Source organism: Pezoporus wallicus, unplaced genomic scaffold (genome assembly GCF_028554395.1).
Source record: "Pezoporus wallicus isolate ANWC-B61680 ecotype Strahan unplaced genomic scaffold, APGP_CSIRO_Pwel_v1 contig_6094, whole genome shotgun sequence".
NCBI classification, from domain to species: domain Eukaryota; kingdom Metazoa; phylum Chordata; class Aves; order Psittaciformes; family Psittacidae; genus Pezoporus; species Pezoporus wallicus.
In genome coordinates this window covers 1,147,988-1,172,948 of record NW_026635941.1, presented here as the reverse complement: position 1 = coordinate 1,172,948, position 24,961 = coordinate 1,147,988, and the positions used below count along the sequence as shown (strand labels likewise).

At 41.9% G+C, this 24,961-nt stretch overlaps 1 protein-coding gene across 2 annotated transcripts in view; it reads left to right on the top strand.

The window, feature by feature from the left end:
• The window catches only part of CYYR1 (cysteine and tyrosine rich 1), a 53,905-nt gene that overhangs the window by 2,877 nt on the left and 26,067 nt on the right, over window positions 1-24,961 (top strand). The window lies entirely within an intron of this gene.

Sequence of the window (24,961 nt, the reverse complement as noted above, 5' to 3'; positions counted from 1 at the left end):
TCTTAAAAAAGACCACAGCAGGTGAAACGGGGTGGTTGTGAATATTTCTCATCTAGAGAAAAATATAGGAGTAAATTGTTGATTAAAAGCATAAGCTCTAGTGAAGCTGTTTAGCTATACATCAGTGAGGAAGAAAAGAAGTTTGCATGCTAGTGAACCTGACTCTAGGCTTTGGTCTTAATTCAAGTGAAAATCCATAAGTATTATGTTCATGTGTGAGGACAAACCTAAATAAAACATAAAATCATAGTCACAGAATGATTTGGGTTGGAAGGGACCTTAAAGATCATCTAGTTCCAACCCCCTGCCATGGGCAGGGACACCTTCCATTAGACCATCCCTGGCCTTGAACACTGCCAGGGATGGGGTATCCACAGCTTCTCGTGTAACCTGTTCTGCTGCCTCACCACCCTCATAGTGAAGAATTCCTAATCTAAATCTGTTGTTCTTCAGGACAGGGCATCTTACTTTCTGTTTCATCAACCCCACCTTCAGGGTAGGGCATCTTACCTTCTCTTTCATCAACCCCACCAGTAATCTCCTTAACTTTTAACATGTGTTCTGTAATGTATTTTTGGTTTATATTTTTGACTAAACCAGAAAAAGAAAAGGAGGCTCGTCATACGGACTGCTTGGTGCTTTGGGAGGAGTGAGTGGGAAGGTGATAGTTGCTTTCTCTAAAAAGACTCCTCTCTTGCAGTTTTTGTTTAAGCCATGGTACCTGGGGAGCATGCCAGTGTTCCTTCAGCATATTTTATAGCACTTTGAAGGAGTAGGCAGAGTGATGGTGTTTTAATACAGAATCAATCCACAGTTTTTAAAGCAGATCAGACACTTCCTGGACTAAAGTAAATAAAATTATAATAGAGCACTAGAATCCTTCATTGCTCTGGGAAGAAAAAAAACATGTACTTAAGATTGATTACTGTTGGGGAATGACAACACATCTTTTTTCCTGCTTACCTAGGGAATGTCTGCTTTAATTTATTTATTTTTTTTTTCTTTTCTCATTCCAAAATTGCTTTCCCATTTACATGTGTGGAAGGAGGTGATGGTTTTGAGTACCTTATTCCAGCTCGTGTAGGGTTAGATATGATGGACACAGTAGCCTAGGATATCACATTATAAGAAGGTGGCATCCCATAGACTGCGTGGATTTCATCTCCTACTTCCACGTGAGCATCAGTGGCATTTGTCCAGCCTAATGATAGAGCTGTGCTTTGAGAAGGAGTGACCAGGGAATTCTTTAGAGCGACTGCTGAAATGTTCAAACCGTGCCTTCAGCACCAGGTCGACACAGAATCTTTTGTATGTTTATTTAACAAATGTAAACAGCTATTAAATTAAAGCTGAGTGCCAGTGGCTTTGACACACTGGAAGGGTTTGTGTGTGTTTGGATGGGTTTAAATACTGGAGGGGGCTCTTAAAAGTGCCATTTACCACAACATGTCTCAGAGGAGACATTTGATTCTTCTAATTTTTTATGGTTAAGCACTCCAATTCATAGACTGGAAGACCAGGAGTCATTATACTCTTCTGAGCTGACATTTTGTGTGATTGAGCATAGTAGATTATTTTTTTGTCCCCTAAAATCTTCTTTAAATGTGTGTAATCTCACTTTGAAAACTTCAGGCATTAATGGGTTGACCATCTCTCCTGGTAAACTGTTCTGTAGTTCATTTACTAGCATTTCTGAGAAATTTTGCTGGGAAATGAATGTTGGAATCCTACTGTCAACTCTTAACTTACTTGCAAATTTGAAATGTGGCCCTAAGTAGTCATCATGACAGCTCTTAACCTTATCGCTGAGACTGATGAACTCTGTCAGCCTCACATGTAAGATTTGCTTTGTTTCTGCTCTGGGGTCAGTTCTTTGGCCTTCCTTTCAGCTCCCTCTAGTATTTGTTGAAGCATGGCTAGTAGGGCTGAGCACACAGTTTTGACAGAAGCCTTGCCAGGATTATTTTTTCCTGTATCTTTCTTTGAGTACCTATTCTGAAGCAGCTATCTGTGATCATCACAGAAGGTTGTTTACCTTAACAATTCGTTCCAGCTCTAAGTCTTTAAGCCATGGTCTTCAAAGCATGCCTACTGCTTTAAGCCTGCAAACTGTTCTTTGCTAGGCTTACTACCTTGCATTTATAGCCTTGCAAAAGACGTTATTGTGACTTTTAACTATGATCCATAAGAATAACCTTCCCTTTTCATTATTTGGCATTATATTGGTCTTTTATGTGCAAGCTTTTCACACAGAAGTTTCATGTTTCCTCACCCTCAAGTGGCAAACCAATGAAATTGCATTAGAAGAAGACCCAATCCCTGGAATTGGGAAATGGCCACTAGCTACTTACCTGCCTATGTCTTTCTGTTAACAACTGTGTATTGAAATATTTTAAAGAATGATTTTTAATCCAACAAATTATGTGTGCTGCTAATTCCATGTAATGCTGTTCTTTAAATATCCTTCTTTTCCTGTGTCACCATTTTTGATACTACCGTCTACACCAAACAATGCACTTGATCTGCATGGGTGCTTTCAGAAATGTCTTTTTACTGTCTTAAACACCATTAGGAGTCCTCAGTGTTTGTTTTGGCTCCTCTCCTTCTTTAGAGGTTGTCTGTGCTTCATGTGTTTACCACTGATTTCTGTGCTCTGTCTATTCTTTATAAATCTGTATGTCTTTCTGAAGTTTCTGTTCTTTTCTGGGTTGGTTTTTATTTCACAAGCATAATTCTCTGTTGCCGTTTTGGAAAAGCTTTTTAGCATGCAATAGGTTCTTTTTAAACAATTTTCTGTTTTGTTTCATGCTTCTCTTCTTTTTCTAGACCCATATGTCAGCAATTGTGCAGACAGGCTATAAACACCAGGCAGTGATGTATATACTGATTTTAGAACAAAATCAGTGTGACTAGATCATGCTCATTGATACTTACGTTGCTTGTAGCTTTTAGGTGATTAATTAACTCTCTTCACTCATTAAAATGAGATCAACATTGAATTATTCCATGTAAGGGTTTAGAATTTTCTGTTTTAGGAAATTATCATCTTTTTAGGACACCAGGGAATTTTTTTTCTTCAGTCAGATGAGGTCTTCAGCAAACATTCTCCTGGCTGTGTGCATCTCTGATTAGCCTGTTTTTCTTTCCACACATGAAGAACAGATGCAGAATTATGAGCTCACTCTAGTATTAGGATTTCAGGGCCTGTAAGAGAAGTTCCAGTAACTCCATCTTTAGTTGGACTACAGGTATAATCTGTAAGCATTCAAGGTCTGTGATTGAATCATCTGTAGTCCCATGAGCATCTCTAATGTAAAGTAATACATCCTTCCTCCTCCTCTGCCAGCTTCATGATGCCCTTTCAGAGCAAGTTGTTACAGCATTAATGTTCCACCTATATTTCCCTTCCTACTAGTTTTCAATAGCTACAGCCTGTCATTATTTCCTCTGATGCATATGCGTTTCCTCCTGTTTATTTGCTTGGCATCTACTACTTAATAGTTAGCCCTTCTAACAAGGGTTTGGTTTGTGGTTGTTTTTTTTTTTGACAAATTACAGATTTATGTTTAAACTTGTGCAACATAACAGAGCTGTGTCTGTAGGATGAAGGAAAGGTGCAGGGATCCTTGAGTGCTCAAACTGTTCCTCCTGCCCAACTTTTCATTCCCCACCAGAAGAAAGCTTGGAGGCATCCTTCCCAGCCTTCAGCATCATCCCAGATCTTTGAGTCAGGAAAATGAGACTGCCCTTCAGAAGATACTTTCTGAGCAATTGGGCTCATTTGTGACTGACCTTTTACCAGTTTCTTTGTGCTTCATCTGCTTCTGCAGCTCGCTACCAGGCTAGGGACTGCAACAACTGCAGTGTTATCTCTTGTGATGGATGCTCCAGGTTTGCCCACAACAGTATCTTCCTAACTATCAAACCAGCAGCATTTTGACTGAGGAGTTGGAGACATCTGGTTATTGCCTTCAGCTCCAGCCTCAAACCCCAGTGCTCCTCAGAGGTGGGAATTGGTATGAAAGTGGTTTCTTCTGCAGAACCCAAATTTGAATGTGTGCTTCTGACAGCGCTTTTTGTATTTGCATCTGACAGGCCCCAAATTGTCTGGCCCTCATGCTTTCCCTGGTGGATTTTCTAACAGCTCATTTCCAACTTTTTTTTCTTCTTGTTGTGCCTTGTGTTTATCATGGCTCATAGGTAACTTCTGAGCCACAGAGAGCTCTCTGGCCAGAGATGCCAGTAGATGTATGCTGTCAGGAGTGGTTCTAGATGCTATCTTTGCTCTTGCACAGCACTTCGTGACCAGCAGCTGTGAGTTGATGTGAAATAAACCCAGATTCCAAGTTAAATAGTGGAGCAAAAAGAACAGAAAGTCAAGCTATGCTTTCAAATGAATGCTGCTTGGCCAGTTGAATATTCAGTGGGAAATGAAGGGAATGACACCCAGATTTGGTCCACAGTATTTAAGAAAACTCATTGATAAAATACTCAGCCCTGGTGATCGGTCTGTATTTTCTTGCTTAAGCCTTTAAGGGGAGTAAACTGGACTACTGGCTTAAGCAGAAGAAAGCTAAGATGCAGTGATGCTACCTTTCATTGTAAAGTGTATGAATTTTCTTGGTAAATGTCTTCAGAATGACTTACTCTAAGGCAACTTTATTTAGAAAAACAAAACACATGATTCCAAGGACTTCAAAAGTAACTGGAGGAAAAAAGTAAAAAGTTTAGGGAACTGTGATCTCATTGCAGTTAGTGGATGGATTATTTGCAAGAGAGTAGGTGGAAAAGTCTTACAGAGGTAAAGAGTATGCAACAGCCTGTGTAGTTACCACTGAAATATCAGGTATTATTTACATGACCATAATCTGTGTTGGAAGGGCTGAGTTTTTTGGGTGTCTTTTTGTTTTGTTTTAAGTCTAGAGGTTGCACAATGTGGCCAGGAAGGAAGGCAGACAGAATAGGAGGAAAAGAGGCAGAGAGTACATTTAACATAAAAATCGTGTGCCTGCCTCAGTCTGCATAACCAAAGAAAAAGCCATGAGTAGTGTATTTAAGTGTGGTATCTGACGTGGAGTGTTTTATAACAAGTAGTACTTTTGAGAAAAGCAGTGACCTCAGAAAATGTCCCTTAAGCTGATTCACTTGATACGAGTATATGGGATGGAGGGTGGGTACGGAGTTGGAGTGCACCAAAGGACAGAATTAACATTTTAAGAGTTAGGAATATTGAGATATAACCTCTGGAGTTCATAGTGAATAAAAAAAATCAGGAAGCTTGGTATTCACTGTAGATTCCAAATAATTAAAATTAGACACTCTCAGGCATCCCACAGTAAATATGTGAAGCAGCATATGGGTTGGGGATGGTTCTCTGTCTGCACGACAGTTGTATGGTACTCTGCTTAAAATAAAATTGCATTCCTCTTCATCAGCGCAATGTTCACGAATTCCCACGACTGAAGTACTTTGGGCTGATACGTAAAGCTGCAAACTATTTACCTGGTAGTTGTCATATCATGCCTCCGGCTCTGAGACTCCTGATACGTGCGCCAAAGGCCTGGTTCAATAATTATGTTTTCCATGTGGCTTGAGTTGCGGCTTCTGATCAGAAGAGTCTTCCTGAGTGAGCACACGCAGTAAAGCCTGAAGATGCTTGTGCTGAGTGCTTGGGGCTGGCTTTAAACATGTCATCAGTAAGGACAAGACTGATAACCATTTTCCTTTTCTTCTAAGAGGCGAATAACTTTTCAGCCTTTCAATCCTTGGTCTTCAACATCTGTGGAAGCATGCTATCTGTGCTTCAGCATGGAAAACCTCCACAAAAAAGGTGTCCAACTCTCTGTGCAGGGGGCTGATTAACCACAACTTAGAAAAAGATCCAGGACCACATTTGCATTGTAAGATCTGCTGGAGAGAAAACTGGTATTCAAAATGTGACCTTTGTGAAGTGTTTGAACTTCCAGGGTTTTTTTTGTTTCATGCCTATTGTCCCAGTTCATATCCTTTAGCAGAAAATGTGTGATCAGATTTATGACCAGAACGCTATCTGCTCTTGATGACAGCTGCAGAGGAAAACCTTGTCAGCACCAGAATTAAAACACAGGGTGCCTTTTCTTTGGCCCTTTGTGTTTTCATTTCTGACCCTGTGTTGTGACAGGCAGCTCAAAATGGGGAAAAAACTGTTTTGCTTGCCAAACAGCAGCTCTCAAAAGATAGCTCCTACTTCAAGTCTTCCACCTCTTGTTTTGGGGGCAGGAGTGTCTCACTGTTTTGAAATGTTTGGGACTAATGGAATTAGGTTCATTTATTTGACCAGTTTAGAGAGTTTAGGTTTTTTTTATATTAATAGGTAGCCAGAAGAACTAGAGTAGTTTTCTTCAGTGAAAACTGGAAGTCTTTGTAAATACGCAAGTTCAGTTGTTCAGAAGAAAAAAGGCTAGCACTGTTTCGTGCTAAAACTTGAGTTGTTGACATCCCTGTGGATCATCTGGTTTTCATCATTTGGAATATTGTTAGAATCTGGCCTGAAAGTGGAACCATTAAGGTATAAATCACTGAAATGCTCTCTGTGGCTTAGAGAAAACTCTGAGGGGGAAAACCAAGCATTCATGAGGAATTCAGCGAAATTAACTTGCTTATACTGTACTACTTTGAAAATATGTTTTCAGTGAAAAGGAGAGAGAATTTTGTGTTTATCACTTGCAGTGGTCTGTTTTGGAAGCCTGCAGGATTTTCCCATAAGGTTGGGTCATGCAAAAGATAAATGTTTTCTTAACACTTAGTAGGACTGATGTAAAGACTGAGCCTGGGGATTATGCTGATCACAAGAGGATTGTCCTTTCTTTGTGAGAATTTTACCCTCTGTCTGTTATTTTATGCCACCTCACACATCTTTCCCTTTTTCAAATGGTGGAAAGGTCCACCTCCGAATTTTGTAAGAATCTGTAACTTTGTTTAGTCATCTGTACATCCAAAGCTTTGAGAGAATTCAGATAGTCCTCATGCTGTTGACATCAATAAGCTAATTCAGTAGGGATTTCATGCACTTGGCTCTAATGGGACAAGGTGTAAGCTGAAGTACCTCATTGTATCCAAGTGTCATAAAACTACATCTTTTCTTTCTTTTTTTGCTTTTAATAACCATGATACCTTCCACATTCACTGTCACTTCATGCTCTCTTGTTCCCAGTCCAAGTACTGCTTAAGGAGGTGTGTCACTCCTGGAGGGTCAGGAGGTACACAGGACAAATCCCACCTCATCTGATCCATCTGTTCCCTGCGCATCCAATGCATATATGCCTCCCCTACCCCCAGCTGGAGAATTTCTGTTTTATTGGCTAATTCTGAGATTTCCCTGAGCTTGACTCTCAGAGGATTAGTCTGTTGTGTTTTATACTGGTTGCTCTGTAGTAAGTAATACCACACCAACTCGGAGCAGAGTTATTAATGAAGATACTTCTGGGTTGAAAGCTGTGCATGAGGGCCATTTGATGCAGTGCAGTGTAATTGCAGCCAATCCAAATAAAACTAGGTGCACTAATTCAATATTTGGACAATATTGTCCTAGAAAGATAAACTCATTCTAATCTTAATGTGTCTCTTTAAGGCACAGAAACAAAGTTTGGTGTATGTAAGTGAGTTATTTAAAATTAAAGAAAATTAACTATTAATTCACAGGGCAGCCACAAGTTCCTTTGAGATTTATCACAACTGGATAGAAATTCCATAGTTAATATAATCCTTAGAAATTCACTTAAGTTTTCTCAATTATTTTTCTCTATTTAAAAAAAGGAAAAAGTTTTGACTTTTACCTTCAGCATCACTTCCACTACCATTAAATCCTTCCTTCTTTTTTTTTTTTTTCCTCTTTTTTCCCTGTAATGAATTATTTTTGTGAAATATTTCTGCTGGGACTTACTTCATACATAAGTATTTAGTATGGGATGGAGAAATGCTCATCTCACAAACTGGGCAGGCATGTTTCATCATCTTGTCTCTCTCTGTTGGCTCATTCACACAGATAAGAGATTTTTACTGCTGCCATTAAATGCAGTTACTCCTTCTGTTCACAAGGGAGGCTTGGTTTGCTGCTGAATGTTCCAGGTTCTTTGTCTTTATTGAGGCCCATGGTACAGTTTGGCACAAGCACAAGAGGTACTAAAGATCTACAACTGTTGTTGAAATATCTGTTCAATAGCTAAGATTCGGTGAACCTTATTTTTAGGTGCCTTGTGGACTTGCTACACTGCTGTTGAAGCATAAAGGGACTGCACAAACTATCTCTATTCCAGTCCTTTATATAGTCCATGATCAGGATGACCTAATGAAGGTGTAATTTGGATACTGCTATCCTGTAGCTATTTGCAGCTGCTGAGCAGACAATAGGGCACCAGTGTTAGGAAACTAGGAATAACATATAAAATGCAGTTTCAAATGTGTGTGCTTATGGTATCACATTAACTGCAGGCTTGATCTCTGATACCGTATACTGCTTATTTCTGTCACTCTTGTTCATTTCACTTTTCCTTTCCAGTGTCACAGTAAGAGAGGGCCTGGATGTAAGCATGTCCCTTCCTTTTCTTCCCTTCCCTTTCCTCCCCTCATCGCTGCTTCTCCCTCCTCATCCCCAGTAAAAGGAACAGAATAAAAATAACCCTTTTGGCACAGGAGGGAATCAGTTAGCCTTGGAGAGTGGCATGTCCCTTCATGGAGGAGGAGGCAGCACTTTCAGCAGCAGATGTCTTGCACTTCAGAGGACAGAGCCCCCCAGAAGCAGTTTGCAACCTTCCAGGTAAGGTAACATAAACTGGGAGGAACAGGAAGGTTGTCAAGGAGAGGGCAGGGGATTGCAGCTGCTGCCTGTTATCTTTCATACATAATGTGTATATGCATGTGTGTATGTATACACACGATTATGATCTTATAATGTATTTACTTCTGAAATTCTACTTTAACAATTTCCTACAACACTAAAACCATCTAGATAACTGGCTGGATTACAATACTGTTCTAGTATCTGTGTTGAAGCACCACATCACTGGTGCCCATCAATATGAGTCAGTGTTCAGCATTTAAGGTGCTGTGGTGTCAGGAGCACTGTATGTTGGGCAGCCTCTGTGATTTTGTCAGGAGTGGTGAACAGGGAGGAGGGAGCAGCATGGCAGAGTACTTGTTCCCATGTCATGATGCCAATGCAATAGACTGGTGGAGAAAAAGAGAAGCAGAAATACTGTGGTAACAGACGGAGGAGGATTTCAGAAATGGAAGACAAGCAGTGGAGAGACCCAAAATTAATTGCTTACATATAAGTAGCACTTGTAATATAATGGTGTTTAAATGGTATACGACAGCAGCTCTTAAAATTCTTTTGTTTGGATCACATCCTTCAAGCCCCTGAGTTTCTGTCCTCTCCTCGTCTGCTGCTTTGAAAATGTAAACCAAGAGAAGAGAAAATAAGCAGCTAGCATAAATTTAACACTTCACTTATCATTGTTGGCATTAAAGCAACTCTAAGAGTATTTTGTACAAGACCTTGTTTTTGCATTATATCTCTTGGAATCTTCTCAATTTTCCAGGTAGAGTAGCAAGAATTTTGTTAGTGCAATATTTTGTATAAAGAATACAGATTTTTTTTTTTAATCATCTTTGCTTTCCACTTCTATAGGATATTCTCTTCCAAGGGTTTCTCAAAATACTTAAATTGTCTATTGTTTCAGTCTTATGCTCACAATATCCTGTCTGCCATTCACAGAGTGTGCTTCTGCTGGTGATGGGGCTCCTCGGTTCTAAAAGCAGTGTAAACTACTACAAATACAGATTAATTGTTTGGGTTATGGGCAGAATTTTGATTACTTGGAGCCAAAGTCTGATGTTGAATAGAGATATTGAAAATGCCATCGATAAAACATACTCAGATGAAAACCTGTTGTGATGGAGAATGACCTCGCATGTGAGGAGTCCTTGTGTGCCATGTCCAGCACGAAAGTGCTGTCAGCTGTGAGTGAGAAGCATTGATGTTAATCTAATCTAAGTAGTAACCTTCCCACAAACCTAGTTTGTCATGTGCAAATGTTGTGTTCTTTTAAGATGAGTTATTTTCATCTCCCTCTCTGTTGAGATCTCTGCTGTGGGGCACAGCTTCTCCCACACTGCAGCGTGATGAGTGCTTGCTGTGCTGTGTGGTCGTGGTCCCCAAAGACCTTGGTGAGGCTGTGTCTGATGATGGTTAGTGTATTTATGTGGCTGAAAGCTAATACTGTTCTTTCAGTCCATGGCAGTAACCCTGTGTTTGGCTTGGAAATAGACGGCCTATTTACATAAACTGAAATTATGAAAATGGATGACAGGCTCACCAGTCTGCTTAGCTTGCACTGCTTTCCTCCAGTGGCTCCTTGGAGGGATAATTTGATACTAAATTCCAGTGGAGAGAGAAAGAATAGAGCTTCAAGGGGATGGGGAATGGATTAAAAGTTACTGCCCCCTTTCTCCATTTTCAGCAACATTTAAAACTGTCTGAAGTAAAGCACAGTGCTTCTTTGTTCCTGAGCCTTCATGGCTGAAACCTAATGATTGAATTAGCATATTTCCAGAAATGTAATAAAATGTCAGCTTGACAATAATGCTTTCAAAATTGCTGTGTGACAGGGGTGCTGTAAACATAGTGGCGTGTCTGCTGTATGTTTCATATAATATGCTACATTAAGATAATGTGCTGAGATTAAGAGAGAAACTGAGATTTAACATCTGTATTTGGTAAGCTTACATTGTTGATATCTTCTGACATAATTTATTTTGCATTAAAATTCTGTAGCATTTTCCTGCTTGTTCCTCATATCTTTCCCCAGTCATCCTTTCTTCTGAAGTGAGGATGAAATAGCCTTTGGCATGGCTGCCTGTGCTAGCAGGGGATGGATTTGCTGATCTGGGAAGGTCTCTTCACATTGGGCACAGAAGGAGGAATTTGTTCTGGTTTGGACTTCGGCTGATCAAACATTCTGAAGCTCTCAGCAAGCTGGCAGGTACAGGGTCTCTCTCCCGTGTTCCTCTGCAGCCCTGGGCTGACAGCAGCTGCTTATAAGCTGACCTCCAGACTGGTGTTTGCACAGCAGACAGTGATTGTTATTGTTTAGCCAGCACGGATGGTCACCTCTGCGTGTGAACTGGCCTGTGTGCTGCTGGGGAAACAGCCCTGGTTTATACTCCAATTCAGCAAGTTCATGTGGTTCTGAGCTGTAGGTCCTTGTTTAAAGCAGGGAGGGTCTTCTTTTTACCTCCAGTGAGGGAGGGCTTGTTCTGCATATCTGTGAGTAGTTACCAAGAAGGGTGCTCCAGTAGGCACCTGAAGAGACCTGCAATCCCTCCAAAGGGCTGGGAAGCCTTGCTGGGGATTCCACTAGGGCAGGTAAGCAGTGGGGAGGGCTGGTGTGATTGCTAGCCCAGGGCTTCTTCCTGGGCTCTGAGTGTCCACTAGATCATTGGGTATGTTTAGGAGTGCATAAAAATAATGCCTAACATTTGAGATCTATCAGGTACAGGTACAGTCAGGTGCCCTTGAGACAGCATTAGTTACGCTTCTGTATACTTCTGGTTTATTTTCCCAGGACCTTGCAATGAATAGATTATACTCCCATTAAAGGTTGACTCATCTCTTCTGTGAAGAAGCTGCATTACTTCGAAGTTCTTGTTGCTTAAAAGCTGGGAAGAGCCTGGCTGGCTTACCCAGAAAATCACCAGGGCTCCTGAGGAGCAGGGCTGAGTCAAAATGGAAAACTGCTGCTTGGTACTCTCTATGCCTTGTCCTACACTGGGGTTTAAAGGAGAATTGTTCATGACATTTGTGCTTCAGAATTGAAGGAAAAGAGCAGTTTATACCTCAGTAGCTAGGAGCTCTTTCCCCAGGCGTGGTCACTCAGCTGGTCCCTGACCCTCCTGCCCATCATCTGCCCATCACTGTAGATGCAGCTGCGGACAGCTGCATCTTGTCCTCCCTGTCTCTGCCCATGGTGCCATGCCCTGGGGAGGGCACGGTTTTGGGCATTTTGGTCCAACCTGGTTCTCATCTTTTGCCTGGCAAGCAGGGGGTGACCAGAGGCCCTGGGAGAGGCTGGATTCTCCACAGGGAGGATATGGAGGCCTTGGGGGTGATGAGGATGTGCTGAATGGATGCCCTCTTACACCTTCCTGGTAGGCTCCCAGAACCACCCCATCATGATACAGCATTGAGGGAAAATGCAATACCTCTTTTAGCTAATATAAAAGCAGTTACTGCTCTGCTAGACTGGCAACTGGAAAGCATCTTACTAGTTAGCAGCTGCTGTTTTAAATCTGTTTGCACCCTCAAGTGAGGGTTTTCACTTAGGCTTCGTTATGGTTAATAATTTAATACATGTTGCAGGTCCTGATAGAGCTTTGTAATGAGATGCCATTGTTTTTCTCTGCTCGCAGAAAATGCTGGATGTATGGATATGAGAAACAAATCCGCTAATTTATTACTGTTATCTGTCACTTACGTTGAATGATTTTAATAACTGCCAGAACTAACAGCTCCTTCATAACCACCAGTAGCATTACTATAGCTGTTGCCATATTTTTATCACTCTCATTGTTTTTTCAGCTTGTGTCACAAGATACAAACTGTCAATTAACTGGGCCAAATCCTCAAGTCACTTGATGTGCACTGACTGAAAATATGGTTCAGCATGAGAAGAGCTATGAGATTTTGGGCTGTCTCTGGTCTGTCCAGAAGAGCAGCTCCACCGTAAGGATCCCCTGTTCTCTCTGGCCATGCTCAGGTGTGAAAAGTGCCTTCTTCCTTTGTATTGTCAACAAAATCCTCATATTGGCTTCACAAGAGCAATACAAGCCTTTCTGTCCAAATGCCTGTGCCATAAAATAGGGATTGGAGGTTTTTTCCCCTGTGAATGCAGATCTTCAGCTTTGGGGTTTGTGCTCTGACCTACTTAAGAAGTGCTTGAGGCTGAGCTTCAATCTGGCCCCCTGTTTTGTAGCCAAATGTTTCCAGTCCTATTTTATTCCTGTGGGTTTAAGCTACTTATTCATCAGAAAATGATGTTACTTTCTGTCTGTGTCCACCTGCCTGGCCTACCAGTGGTCTTGGAAAGCCCTCATGGTGGCTGCAGGACACAAAAGCCTGACCCATGAGCATATCCCTTGGAAAAGCTCCCCTCGCCAGGCATTTGCTTTTCTGCTGCAGCAGCTTCAAACAGGCTGGGAGCCAAAATAAAACCAGTTTGGACTAGAAGGTGTGGCTTATCTGCTGCCGGACCGTGACAGTTCAGAGAAGAAAGCTGTCTTTTCTCATGTTCGCATATGCTCAGCGTCATTGCTGCCACTCCCTAGGGGACAATGCTGTGCTTCTCGTGCTGTAGGGATGAGTGGAGGCATGGACCAGCCATCCCGAAGGAGGTCAGTCCTCAGCCTGTGGGTGGGAGTTGTCACTGCCTCTGCCCAGGGAGCTGAGCTGCAAGGACATCTCTTCAGAGCGAGTTAAGCATTCCAGCAGTGTAACTCCTCAGCCCTAAATGCCTGCTGCTGCAGGGTGGGAGCCCCATCCTCCCAGAGCTGTCTGTCCCTGTGGGCAGGATCCCAGCCCTTGTCTCCATACTATGTGCCAGGGAAGCGCTCTCAAGGGACAGATCAGTGATCTTCCACAGGATACCGCTGTTGTGTAACTACTACTTCATTAAGTTAAAAGGATTAGGAACTGGCTGACATGTCAAAAAGTGGAGGCAGCAAAGAATTAGTGTAATGAGGGCTGTTTGTAGTGAGGTTCTTCGGGGATTAGTACTAGCACTGAAAATTTTCCAATGCCAGTCAGGACCTAGGATGTAAATGCGAAATCCCTGGTTGTAAATATGTGCGTGAGAAAGATACATTTTAAATGAATGCGCTTTGGAATTTCTCAGATGGCAGATTTCAGGGTGTTTCTGTGACTTTAATTTGTTCCTCTTTTGTATACTTTGTGGTGCAGCCTTCCATTACATGGTTTTAACAGAGCAGTGGGATTCTAATACTCATATATGTCTTCCATGGAGATGTCTTACATTCATAAGGGTAGGTACATCTTCATACAGATTTAAACTTGGACTCTTAATGCCCATTGCGTGTAGTAGTGCAGAAGCCACTCTCTGGTCTTGATGCAGGAGATTTCAGACCAGTAAGTGGCTCGGGCCTTTGGTGGCCAAAAAACTTTACCAGCTCATGTGAAATATGTTTCTTGCCTTATTCTGGATGTTACTAATTAAAACCAAAATTCATCACAGCTGGTGCCAGGCAAAATATTAGTTGGGTAGCGCAGAAGGTCAAGGGCCAGAGAACTGAGTGTGCCTCCTCCTTGGAGAGTCAGTATATAACAACGTGCTTTCCAGCCCCTGTGTTTAAAGTGTTCAGCATCCCAGGTCCCATTTTCATCTATCCAGGAAGAGGCTTACTTCCAGAGCAGAGGTTCTGGGAGGCCTTAAAAGTCTCAGACTTTCTGCAGGTGGTCTCCTGTGGAATCACCCCTGGCTTTTGGGACATTTGCTTTCTGTGATTAACATTTTACCAACTGTACTGGAAAACTGCATGCCTTTGTGTATGCTAACTTCAGTGCACTTCCTGACTTTTTAGTCTCAGCAATGTGGCTTTTTCCTGTTTTGTTTTGTTTGTTTTTTTTTTTTTTAAAAAAGAACACAAAACCCCCACACATGGACACCTCAAAAAACCTTTGCGTTCTCTGCATACTCAGTTACTCTTGACCCTTCCATACTTTCACTACCATCTTTACATTATTTCTGCAAAACCATGAAATATAATAAATAAACTCTTAATCAGATGTGACTGCGTTCCTGTTTTTGAAAGCTCTCCAAGATGGTGAATTAAATGGGGGAGGGAAAGCTTAGATTCTTTTGTGATCTCTGATAGTTTGATATAGGTTGAAAACTCCTGTGAATTAGTGACATCAGATGTAATACAAAATATCTAGAATTTTAGGGCATCTTCTCATATAAAGGTCAAGAAGAGAATAAAAATAAGCTCTATCCTGTTTGAAATAGATTTCAGTAGCAATATATTTTTTCTCTTCAGCTACTTAGCATATTTTTCGTAGCTAGGAAATAGCTATGAAAATAGTGTTATATTTAATCTGTGAAATGGGATTTTTTTAGGTGTATATTTAACAAGATATTTTCAAGACTCTCTTTTAAAAAGAATCTAAAATCTGCCTTTAGATGTCTTTCTTGGGTTTAATATCTACGGTCTGAAAACAGATTTCCAATGGTCATAAAGACACTAACTTTATTTATCTTGAACTTAACAGGAATCTTGTTGAAGCTGTAGAACCAGCCTGGTAACAAAATGTCTCTGGCCCACCTGCATAGTGATGGTTGATGCCTGGTTCATGTGTGCCATTTTAATCTCTGAAATAAAATGTATGGAAGTGATGATTGAAGCCCAGTCAGCACAGCGGTACATTATCCGTGTAGAATCTTTGTTGCATTCTTCCATCTCTTTGTGAGCAAGCATGTGTACCACCCAAATTCATACAGTAAATGGGCTCTAGAAATTTCCTCGGAGACTGTCTGCCTTTCCTATGGTTTACTGCGCAGATCTAGCAACTTCAAGAAGGCATCTCTTGCAAAATACAGTGGTGTCTGAACCTAAGTGACCTGTCCAACATGGTACAAGTTTCCGAAAGCCTTCATGTTTAGTGGGAAACAGAATAGTTTTGTAGGTGTTGTTTAAAATACTGTTTATTGTGTAAGTGGTTGTGCCAAGAGTGTATGGATTTGCTGTAACTCATGTAGATAGTTTCTTTTTTTGTTTGTTTTCTTTGCAATAAACTGTTAACATCTGCTTGGCTTGTAACCTGGGTCCTAGTTCAGCTCCCAGGGAATCAGCGGGAAGTTTCACATTGTATTTTATGGGCTGTGGTGAGAGAGAATAGAGGGCTGTCACCTTTCTGTGGTAATACTACCCTCTCTTCCCCCATCTGAGCTGAAATGGCATTTACTTTTCAGTCCTACTGCTGCCTTCACCAGTCAGCCTCATGACTGGTGCCAGTTATGGTGGCTTAATAGCCAGTTGTGGTTGTTGGGAGCTGGGTCCCTTTCAGTTCAAAAAGTGGACTGAAGCTATCAAATCATTTCACTGCTGATCTTACAGCAGTATTTCTGAACTGATCACATGGATGTAAATTTTATTACAGCTACCCTCGATGTCTCATGCTTGGAAGCAGCACATTTAAAAATCGGTGTAATCTCCATTTAAAACCTGAAGCAAAGCCATATACTAAACACAGGACTGCAGTTTGACTCCAAGAGAGGTGCTTTGATGTAAAGCCAGTGCATTTTGAATCTATTCATTTAATGCCAGAAAGCAGAACAGTGAATATTGCAATGTATAGTCCATGCCTGGCAGTTTCCAGTTAATTAGTTATATTGCCACGAAGAAGGTGATGTGTGACACAGACATTACCTGCAAAAATAGCTAGTGGGCTGTAAGCTTTAGGGCTCCATTTAAAAGGCAGAGTGATAATGGAAGCACATACTGTTGTTCAGACATGAATATCTACTGCCATGGTCTGCAGGTCATGCTGTAACTGCTCTCTAAATTTAAGTAGGTACTTACTGTATGTGCATCTGCACCAGATGGCATAGATTTAGCACAGCCTGTGCTGCACTGAGTGAAATTGAGCCTTTTTTGTTGGTGCTGGTAAGGATATGTTCAGCAAGATAGAAATAGATTAAGTACAGAGTTTTCTTCCTCACATAGTACCTTTAACTGCAGTATCTGCTAGTGGAACAGACGATGCTCTGTAGAAATGAATGACCAAAAGCGAGTGATGACCCCAAGTAGAAGAGTTATTGGCTTAAGCAAATAGCTGATTTCCTGGAAGATTGTACTGATTAACTGGTTAAAGCCATACCAGCTACCCTTCATAAAGTAACAGCATAATCTTTTTAGCAACTCACTTTAGTACTCTCCTGTTACCACTTTAGTAAGGGGATGCAAATTACTTGTTTCAGAGGACTAACTTAGCTATGGTGCATCTGTCCTGTTGTTTAAACAGTGCAGTTTCCAAACCAGGAATTTAGAATTCCACAGATAATCCAAGTTATAACTAATTCTTAGCATTCTCTCACTGGACGTACCTTTGTATGTGTGTGCATGTGGTCTGTTTAAATCAGGATGCTTAGGAATTGCCCATTCACCCTAAAAGCTGAGCTCCCCTTAGCTGGCAGAGGCTCGTGGGCATGCTCAGCTGCTCAGGTCCATGCCCATCTCTTGGCTCTCTGGGCTGGATTCACAGTAGTTCTGGTATTTATAAGGGTCTGCACATTCAGTACCTCCACAGAAGTCTATTTATAGTGCAGGCTTGACTGAAACATAAATTAAGGTGTACACTAGCAGGTAACAAAGATAGGACATGTTTTAGGGCTGAGTGGAAGGCAGGTCAGTTACCCTTTGTTTTGGCAAATAAGAAATGCAAAAAAATATACATGAAATTATTCCATGTTTCATAAAAAATAAAAGTAATTAGTTATTCTGTAATCAAATTACTTCAGAAATGCTAGGTACTAACAATTGCTGCATTCCTGTTTGCTAGGTGCTACGCATCTGGAATTGTTTTCCTGATGTTTCAAAGGAAGTAGAATTGGGTTTGTTCTCCTGAGAGTCAATTAGTTCTCTCCTGGTAAATATTTCTAAATCTGTAGGTGAAAAAAGAGCAAAGCTTCATCAGTGCTACAGAGAACAGGTCAATTGTGTAACTGCTTCTGCAGAATTCGTTAGCAGAGTTACATGTCAAAGCAGAAGATTAATTTGCAGAGATTTGTGCTCTTTGGCCACAGGTCCTCCAAGCTATAAGACAAGACTGCTGCACTCAAGGGCCCTGGTGCCCACAGAGGACCAATTTACCTGCAGCTTTTTTGAAGTTCCACCTTCTGGTTTCCAACTGAAACAGGAGCTGTGTTTTATAGCTCTAATCAGGTAGAGTGAGGGAATCTTACCCACCAACAGCTTTGTATTATGGAAATACTGGTTTGGCCCTGAGGTTGTCAGGTTTAGCAGTGGCTTTCCAAGGGCCAGTTCTGTGACAGTGTGTCACTGTAGACTGTGACCACTGGTTTAATTTCAGAACACAAACTGCTGCCAGGGGAAAGATAATGATGATACAAATACTGTGGGGTTTTTTATTTTATACAGAAAAAGCACACAGGTATGGTCTTGAGAGCTAATGTAAAGAGAAATAAAATTAGCCCTAAGATGTAAAAATACCTGCTTGGTCTTGGTTTTAAAGGGAAATCAATTGCAAGGTGAAATCTTGGCTCCTTTTATGTAGAGGAGGAGTGGGGACTGGGCTGTTAAACCCAGGATGTCAAACAAGTTGCAGATTCTTGTGTTCCTGCATTGAAAAAAGAAAAATAATCATTGCACTCTTTAAAGAAGGAGCCTGCCCCTGTTCTTCAGTTTATAAATATTTCATGCTGAAATAATGCATGAGGTAGCAGAGCTCACACCACGCTGCAGGGCTGGAATTGCTCTTTTCAGATTCAGATTGAAGTGGATCACTGGGGAACTGCGCATATGCTGAAGCCAGGGTACCCAAATCTGCCACTGCAGGGTTTGCTTCTCAGCAGAAGTGTAAGAGGGAAGCCATTTGGCTGGTGGGGACATGATTTGTGTTGCTTGCTTTTTAAGTTGATACTGAGGTTGAGCTTTAAGAAACAGGAATAAAAGATACTGTTGTGTCTAATGTTACTCTGTGATGCAATCACAAATGCATTGCCTGGTTCACTAGGTACTGGGTAAGTGAAATCAGTACGTGACTCAAAAACTGCCTTTTTTTCTCCTTCTGTCTTTTTTTCCCCATTTTCTGGCCCAGAGGTTCAGATTTTGGGCTGCTGGTGGTTAAGCAGGGTAATTAAAGAGTTAATCTCAGGAGGCAGTTATGGGAAAGAAGGATAAAACCTCCTTTCCTTTTTTGTGGTTTTGAGGTGGAAATGTAGACTCCCTGAGCGTCAAGTGGAGAGTGCTTCATGGAAATGGGGTTGGGCTGCAGCAGTGTGCGGTGGCTGAAACCACAGGTAGGTGAGCTGCCCCCACCCTGATGGCTGCGCTCTGTTTGCAGGGTTACCCCGCAACCTCTGGGAAGCAGTGTCACCTCTAAGCAGAATGAGGGGAGAGGCAAAATGAAGGTCTGGGGATAATGTGCAAGGAGTGTATGAATGCCCATTACAGCTCGTCATTCATCATGGAAATTAGGTGTACAGGGCACTCTATATAGTCTAATTTAGTACTGTTTATATTCCCCAAGTCAGCTCATTTTATCTACATAAACACTTAATTTCCTGTGCTCCATCTCTTTCAATATTTGATTTTGTCATGAACCCCACAGAATGTGAGGATTCCTGGAGGTCATATGTTTCTAGTTAATCTGAGAGGGAAGATGTAAAAGAACTGGAGCAGAAAGAAACACTCTATCAATTAAAATGTTATATGCTCCTTTTCTGAACCACTAGTAATTTGCATGATCTGGTGAGAACTACTGGGAAAAAGCCCTTGGAGAAATATTACAAAATGCCCAGATGATTTGCATATTTAAACAATTTATTCAGCAATCTGTTAAATCTTAAGCGATCTGTTGAAACAGAAAATATAAATCACCCAATATTTTAGTACAAATGAGGTTTCTTCATCAGGAGATAAATCTTAATTGTCCATTGTGCTCTTCTGTTAGCAGGATATTTTATCCTGTTAAACCTTCATAAGGTCAATAATTAATTGTTTTACCAAGCCAGTGGTTTGTTGGGGATTATCTGCATCCTCCCTGTTTCTGATGTGTGGGAGAGAAATGCATGTTCCAGGCAGACTGTAGTTTTTGTGAATCACCACAATTAGCTAATCCTGGGATTTCCTCCCTCTTGGTTTATTTTGTGAAAGTATCAAGGAAATAATTAGGTTGAAGTGCTGGATAAGGACTAGTGAAAGTCACAGGTAAATTCTTGTCTCTGGCACTGATGTCCCAGGCAGCCTTCGGCAAACTGTGATCAGCTCAGCCTATAAGCACGTTGAAGGAATCAAGCATTCCCCAATCTGTGAGCATGTATATACAGTCTTTTTTCTTTTTTCTTTCTGGCTGAATAGGTTCATAGTCTTGGCTGAAACCCCGTGGTACTGTTAGTCATAATAAAGAATATTCCCTGTTTACTGGATGCACTTTGACAGAATTTAAGGGAGAAATTAAATCAGAATTGCCTCCACATTTTATACTGCCCTGCAATCCCAAAGCTGCTAGGAACCAGATACTGCTTTACAGCTCCCTTTGGAAGTAGCAGAAAATCATTTCTTCCCTCCCTCTCCCCCTGTGTTTGCAGTGAGGGACCATGAGATGCAGTGAGTTGTCTAAACATTTTTAATGAGCAAGGGATGGAATTATATCACCACTCACAACCCATTTCTCCTGATACCCAGTCGCTTGCTCCACTAACTGCAAATCTTTACCAGATACAGATGACAGGGCCTGGCATAGCTAATGGACTCAGTCCCTGATCTTACCCTTGGAATCTGGTTTCTTTAAAAGTCGTTTTCATTATTTGAAAAGAAGCAGACTGTTCTAGCTGCTGACACGGGAGTCTTAGAAACTGATTGGCAAATTTGAATGCAGAAAACAGACTCTGGGTAAAATCCAAGTGCATATGTGATACCAGTTGTTTTTAATGCTACTGTAATCAACTTGGCCAATTTCTTGTGGATAATTAAGTACTTGGAGTTCTTTTGTCTTGCATTAGTTGTTTCAAACATCAGGAACAGGGTGGTTGTTGTTTTTCTCTAAAATGTAAACTCATGATTAGGTTAACAAGTGAAAGTATTGACAGTCTGGCAAGGAAGAATGGTGAAACATGGTACTTTAGTCATGGGAAAAAAATATGATGGGTGCTGCTACAACTGCAGCCTGAATTGTGCTAGGACCTCTGTTTCTGTGGTGGGTTGACTTTGGCTGGCTGCTGGGCACCCACCCAACCAGTGTTTCACTGCCGCTCTTCAGCAGGGGAACAAGTGGAAGAAAATGAGATGACAAAGCTTGTCATCATGAGACATCATGAGGGTCAGCATTAGGACAAGGAGATCACTTACCAGTTACCAAAAGGGGCAAAACAGACTTGACCTGTGGGAAATTAATTCAATTTAGTGCCAGTTAGAATAGAGTCAGATGGTGACAAGCGAGGTTAAAAACTACACCTTAGCTCCGCCACCTCCCCTTTCCCCAGGCTCAACATCAGTCCTTCATCACTAACTCCTCCTCTTCTCTCCGCCTCTGGGCAGTTGTCGAGGTTTAAACACAGTCAGCCAGCCATAAATCATGCAGTTGCTCTCTCACTCCCCCCACTTTTTGCCCTCCCCCTGCTCCTGGAGGAATGGGGAGGAGAATCAAAAGAATGCAACTCCCACGGGTTGAGATAAGAACAGTCCAGTAACTAAGGTATAACACAAACCACTACTGCTACCACCAATAATAATAATGATAAGGGAAATAACAAGGGAAGAGAATACATCACCTCACCACCCGCCAACGGATAACTCGCCCCACCCCACGTGACCGAGCCCCGACCGATACCTCATCCAACCTCACAGTGCACTAGCGCTTCTGGGTAACTCTCAGTTACATTCCAGGCATGACGTGCTGTGATATGGAACACCTCTTTGGTCAGTTGTCCTGTCTCTGCTTCCTCCCAGCTTCCCCTCCTCCCTGGCAGAGCATGAGGCTCAGAAAGTCCTTGGTCAGACTAAACATTTGAGCAGTAACTAAAAGCATCAGTGTTATCAGCGCTGTTCCCAGACCAAAAGTCAAAACCACAGCGCTGCACCAGCTACTAAGAAGGAGAAAAATGACTGCTGCTGCTGAACCCAGGACAGCAGTGCAGGGGGATTTTAGGAGATGGGGGGTTGCAGTTGGTCCATAAGCATCTCCTCTCTGCCCCTTCTTCCTCTGCACGCTTTTCTGCTGCTCCAGCGTGGGCTTTTGATGGCCTACATTCCTTCAGGACAAACCTGCTCTAGGATGGGTCCTTCCCATGGGCTGCAGCTTCCTTCAGAGCATACTCTGCTCCAGTGTGGTGTCGTCCATGGCTGCAGTGTGGATACTTGCTCCAGCATGGTCTCTCCAGGGGCTGCTGGGGATGCCTCTATCACATCCCCTCCTTGTCTTCCTCTCCACTCGGGGCTCGCAGGGCTGTTTCTGACCCTTTTCCCCTCACTGCTGGGCAGTGTTTTTCCCTTCCTCGCCCAGGCTTTCCCCAGGTGCCAACTCTGTATGCTTGGAGTGGCCCTGACTCAAACAGAGGTAGGTGCAGAAGACAGGTTCATGGAAAGCAAAGCATCAGGAAGCGGAATTGTGTTCATTACGCTGGAGACAGCCATGCTCTGCAGACAGCTGTCCCAAACTATGGGTTGATCACCCACCAGATCCTTTTCTTTCATTATATTTGCTGCCCTGGATGAGCTGGGAGAGGGGACACAGCTGGGTCAAAAGGAGGAGGTGATTTCCCATCTGCCTCTCTGTGGATAAGAGCTCTGGCTGTTTCCCTGCTGTGGCTCAGGAGAGGCAGCAATGAGCAAAGAAGGTACTGAGAAAAAAGTTAAGGACCTCTGTGTCATCAGTGTTTCTTCTTCTTCTCCAGCACCCATCTGGCTGGAAGCCATGCTCCTTGTCTCCCTTGCCCCTGTGGTAGGCAGCTGAGGCTTTTTCCGGATGACCTTGCTCAATGGCAGGGCACCCTTAACTATTCCCGTGCCTGTCACTAATGAGGATGTGACACAGTTCAAAATTTGTTGGGCAGGGTTGCCTGATTTTTAATCATGACATTAAAATTACATTAATTGGATTTACCATACAAAAATCCTCAAAAGCTTTTATAAGTCAGAAATTAGATTTGCAAATCCTTCCATGCCTTTACAGTACAAATCCTGCCAATAAATCCTAAATACTCTTTCAAATATAAATCCTTTCTTTACCCATGGGAAGGAAATCACTGATTCATGAATCAGAAAGGTAAAAATCCTGAAGTTCTATCAGGTCTACAAATTGTGATACGATTTTTAAATGGAAAATTCTGGTCTTTTATTTCTGAGTTTGTGACACTTTACCCCTGGAAAAACAGTGCACAGTACGCATCTGCTTCTGTTTCTACACGTGCTGGCAAGGTTCTGGTGGTTTATTTCTTGGTTGTCAGTAAGAAATGTCCTGCTGGACGCAGTAGGAAGGAGAAGGTTTTTCTTTCTCTGGAGCCTTGAAATGGTTACATGTGAGAGGCAGTGGAGTGTGATTTGTTACTGTCCCTTCTTGGCAATAGCATGCCTCCCTTTTGTTGCTGTATTTAGGGCTGACTGTCTGGGCCACCCTCTTCCTCCTGCGGTAGTACTGGTGGAGATGCTGTGAGAATCAGAGGTGTGGAGAGCTTAGTAGTAGCCCTTGGCAGGAGATCAGCCAGGCCAAGTGTGGAAACCAGCAGGATGAAAATAATCTTGAACGGCTGCTCAGAAGGAAAAGTCACTTTTGCCAAAATGGTAGCAGAGACTGTCACATATTTAAAGTGATTTTTCATACAAGACTAAATTTACTTCTGAATAGAATGGAAAATAACTTTAGCATGTAAGAAGTTCCTTTTTCCTCTTCTGGCAGTCATGTTTGTGTCTTCCTGCAGACTGCCCTGGTGTCCATCTTCTCCACTGTTTTAATTCATCCTTGTTCCCCAAGGCAGGTTGAGTAAACACACTTATATAGGGATATAAACCAGGAGGGAGGAGGTATAATGAAAGAAACTTGAACAACACAGCAAGGGAATCTTTGAGCCCTGTCATTTGAGATTCTGAAGTGAAAGCAGACTGGATTTGAACAATTATTCTGTTTTTTTAAAAGAAATCACAGTAGTGAGATGGTAAAATCAAATACTTCCCTCCATCAGTGGGCATATTGTCACTGACGAAAAGCTATCCTAAAGTCCTCTTAGCTCGATTTCCTTATTTTGAAACTGCCAAGAAATTGCCATGTATTATTTTGCATAATTTGCTAGTACAAATGTTTTCATTGTACTCCTACTATCATTGTACTCCATATAATCCTTGAAAGAAATACCGACTTGGATGTGATTAACAGTGTGGGGAGAACCCAGTACACCTGGGTCAGAGGCTTTAATGTTTTTAGGTCCACGCTACCAGCTGCTGGCAGCTTGACTTCTGCTCCAGAATTTAATTCTGCATATCTAGCCTGCTCACTGTACTATTATCTAGTACAAAGCTGAGAGTTTAAGTCGCACTGAATTCTTCAAAAACACCTTCTTGGAAACACTTCAAAAATAACTTTGATCAGGTGAACAGTTACACTCCCAAATGGCCAGTGGCACAACTCAGAAGAACAGGGTTACAGGCTGTCTTTATTTATCTCGGAGGCTGAGTTTCTTTCCCATTTGATGCACTGCTAGTCCCTAGAAATTATTTGAATTGTTTTAAATTAGAAGAGGGTAGATTCAAGCTAAATAAAAGGGAAGAATTATTTTACCGTGAATGAGTGTGGTGAAACACAGAACAGGTTACCCAGAGATATGGTAGATACCTCATCCCTGGAAACATTCAAGATCAGGTTAGATGGGGACTTCAGCAACCTGACCTTGTTGAAGACATCCCTGGTTATTAAAGGGGGGTTGAACTAGATGAGCTTTAAAGGTCCATTCCATCCCAAACCTTTCTATGATTCTGTGATTCTGTAATGTGTCAAATCCATCTCTGGCAAATCTGTCATGTTCATTGAGGTGTGAGCCAGGGATGGGCCGTCTTAGTGTAGACTTGGTGCTGTGTCCTGGGACTTCCTGTAACCAGAAGGATTTCCTTTGCAAACACCCCAGGTAAGACCATCTGTGCCCAAAGGAAAGAGCTATACACAGTAAGGCCAAAGTTTCCATAG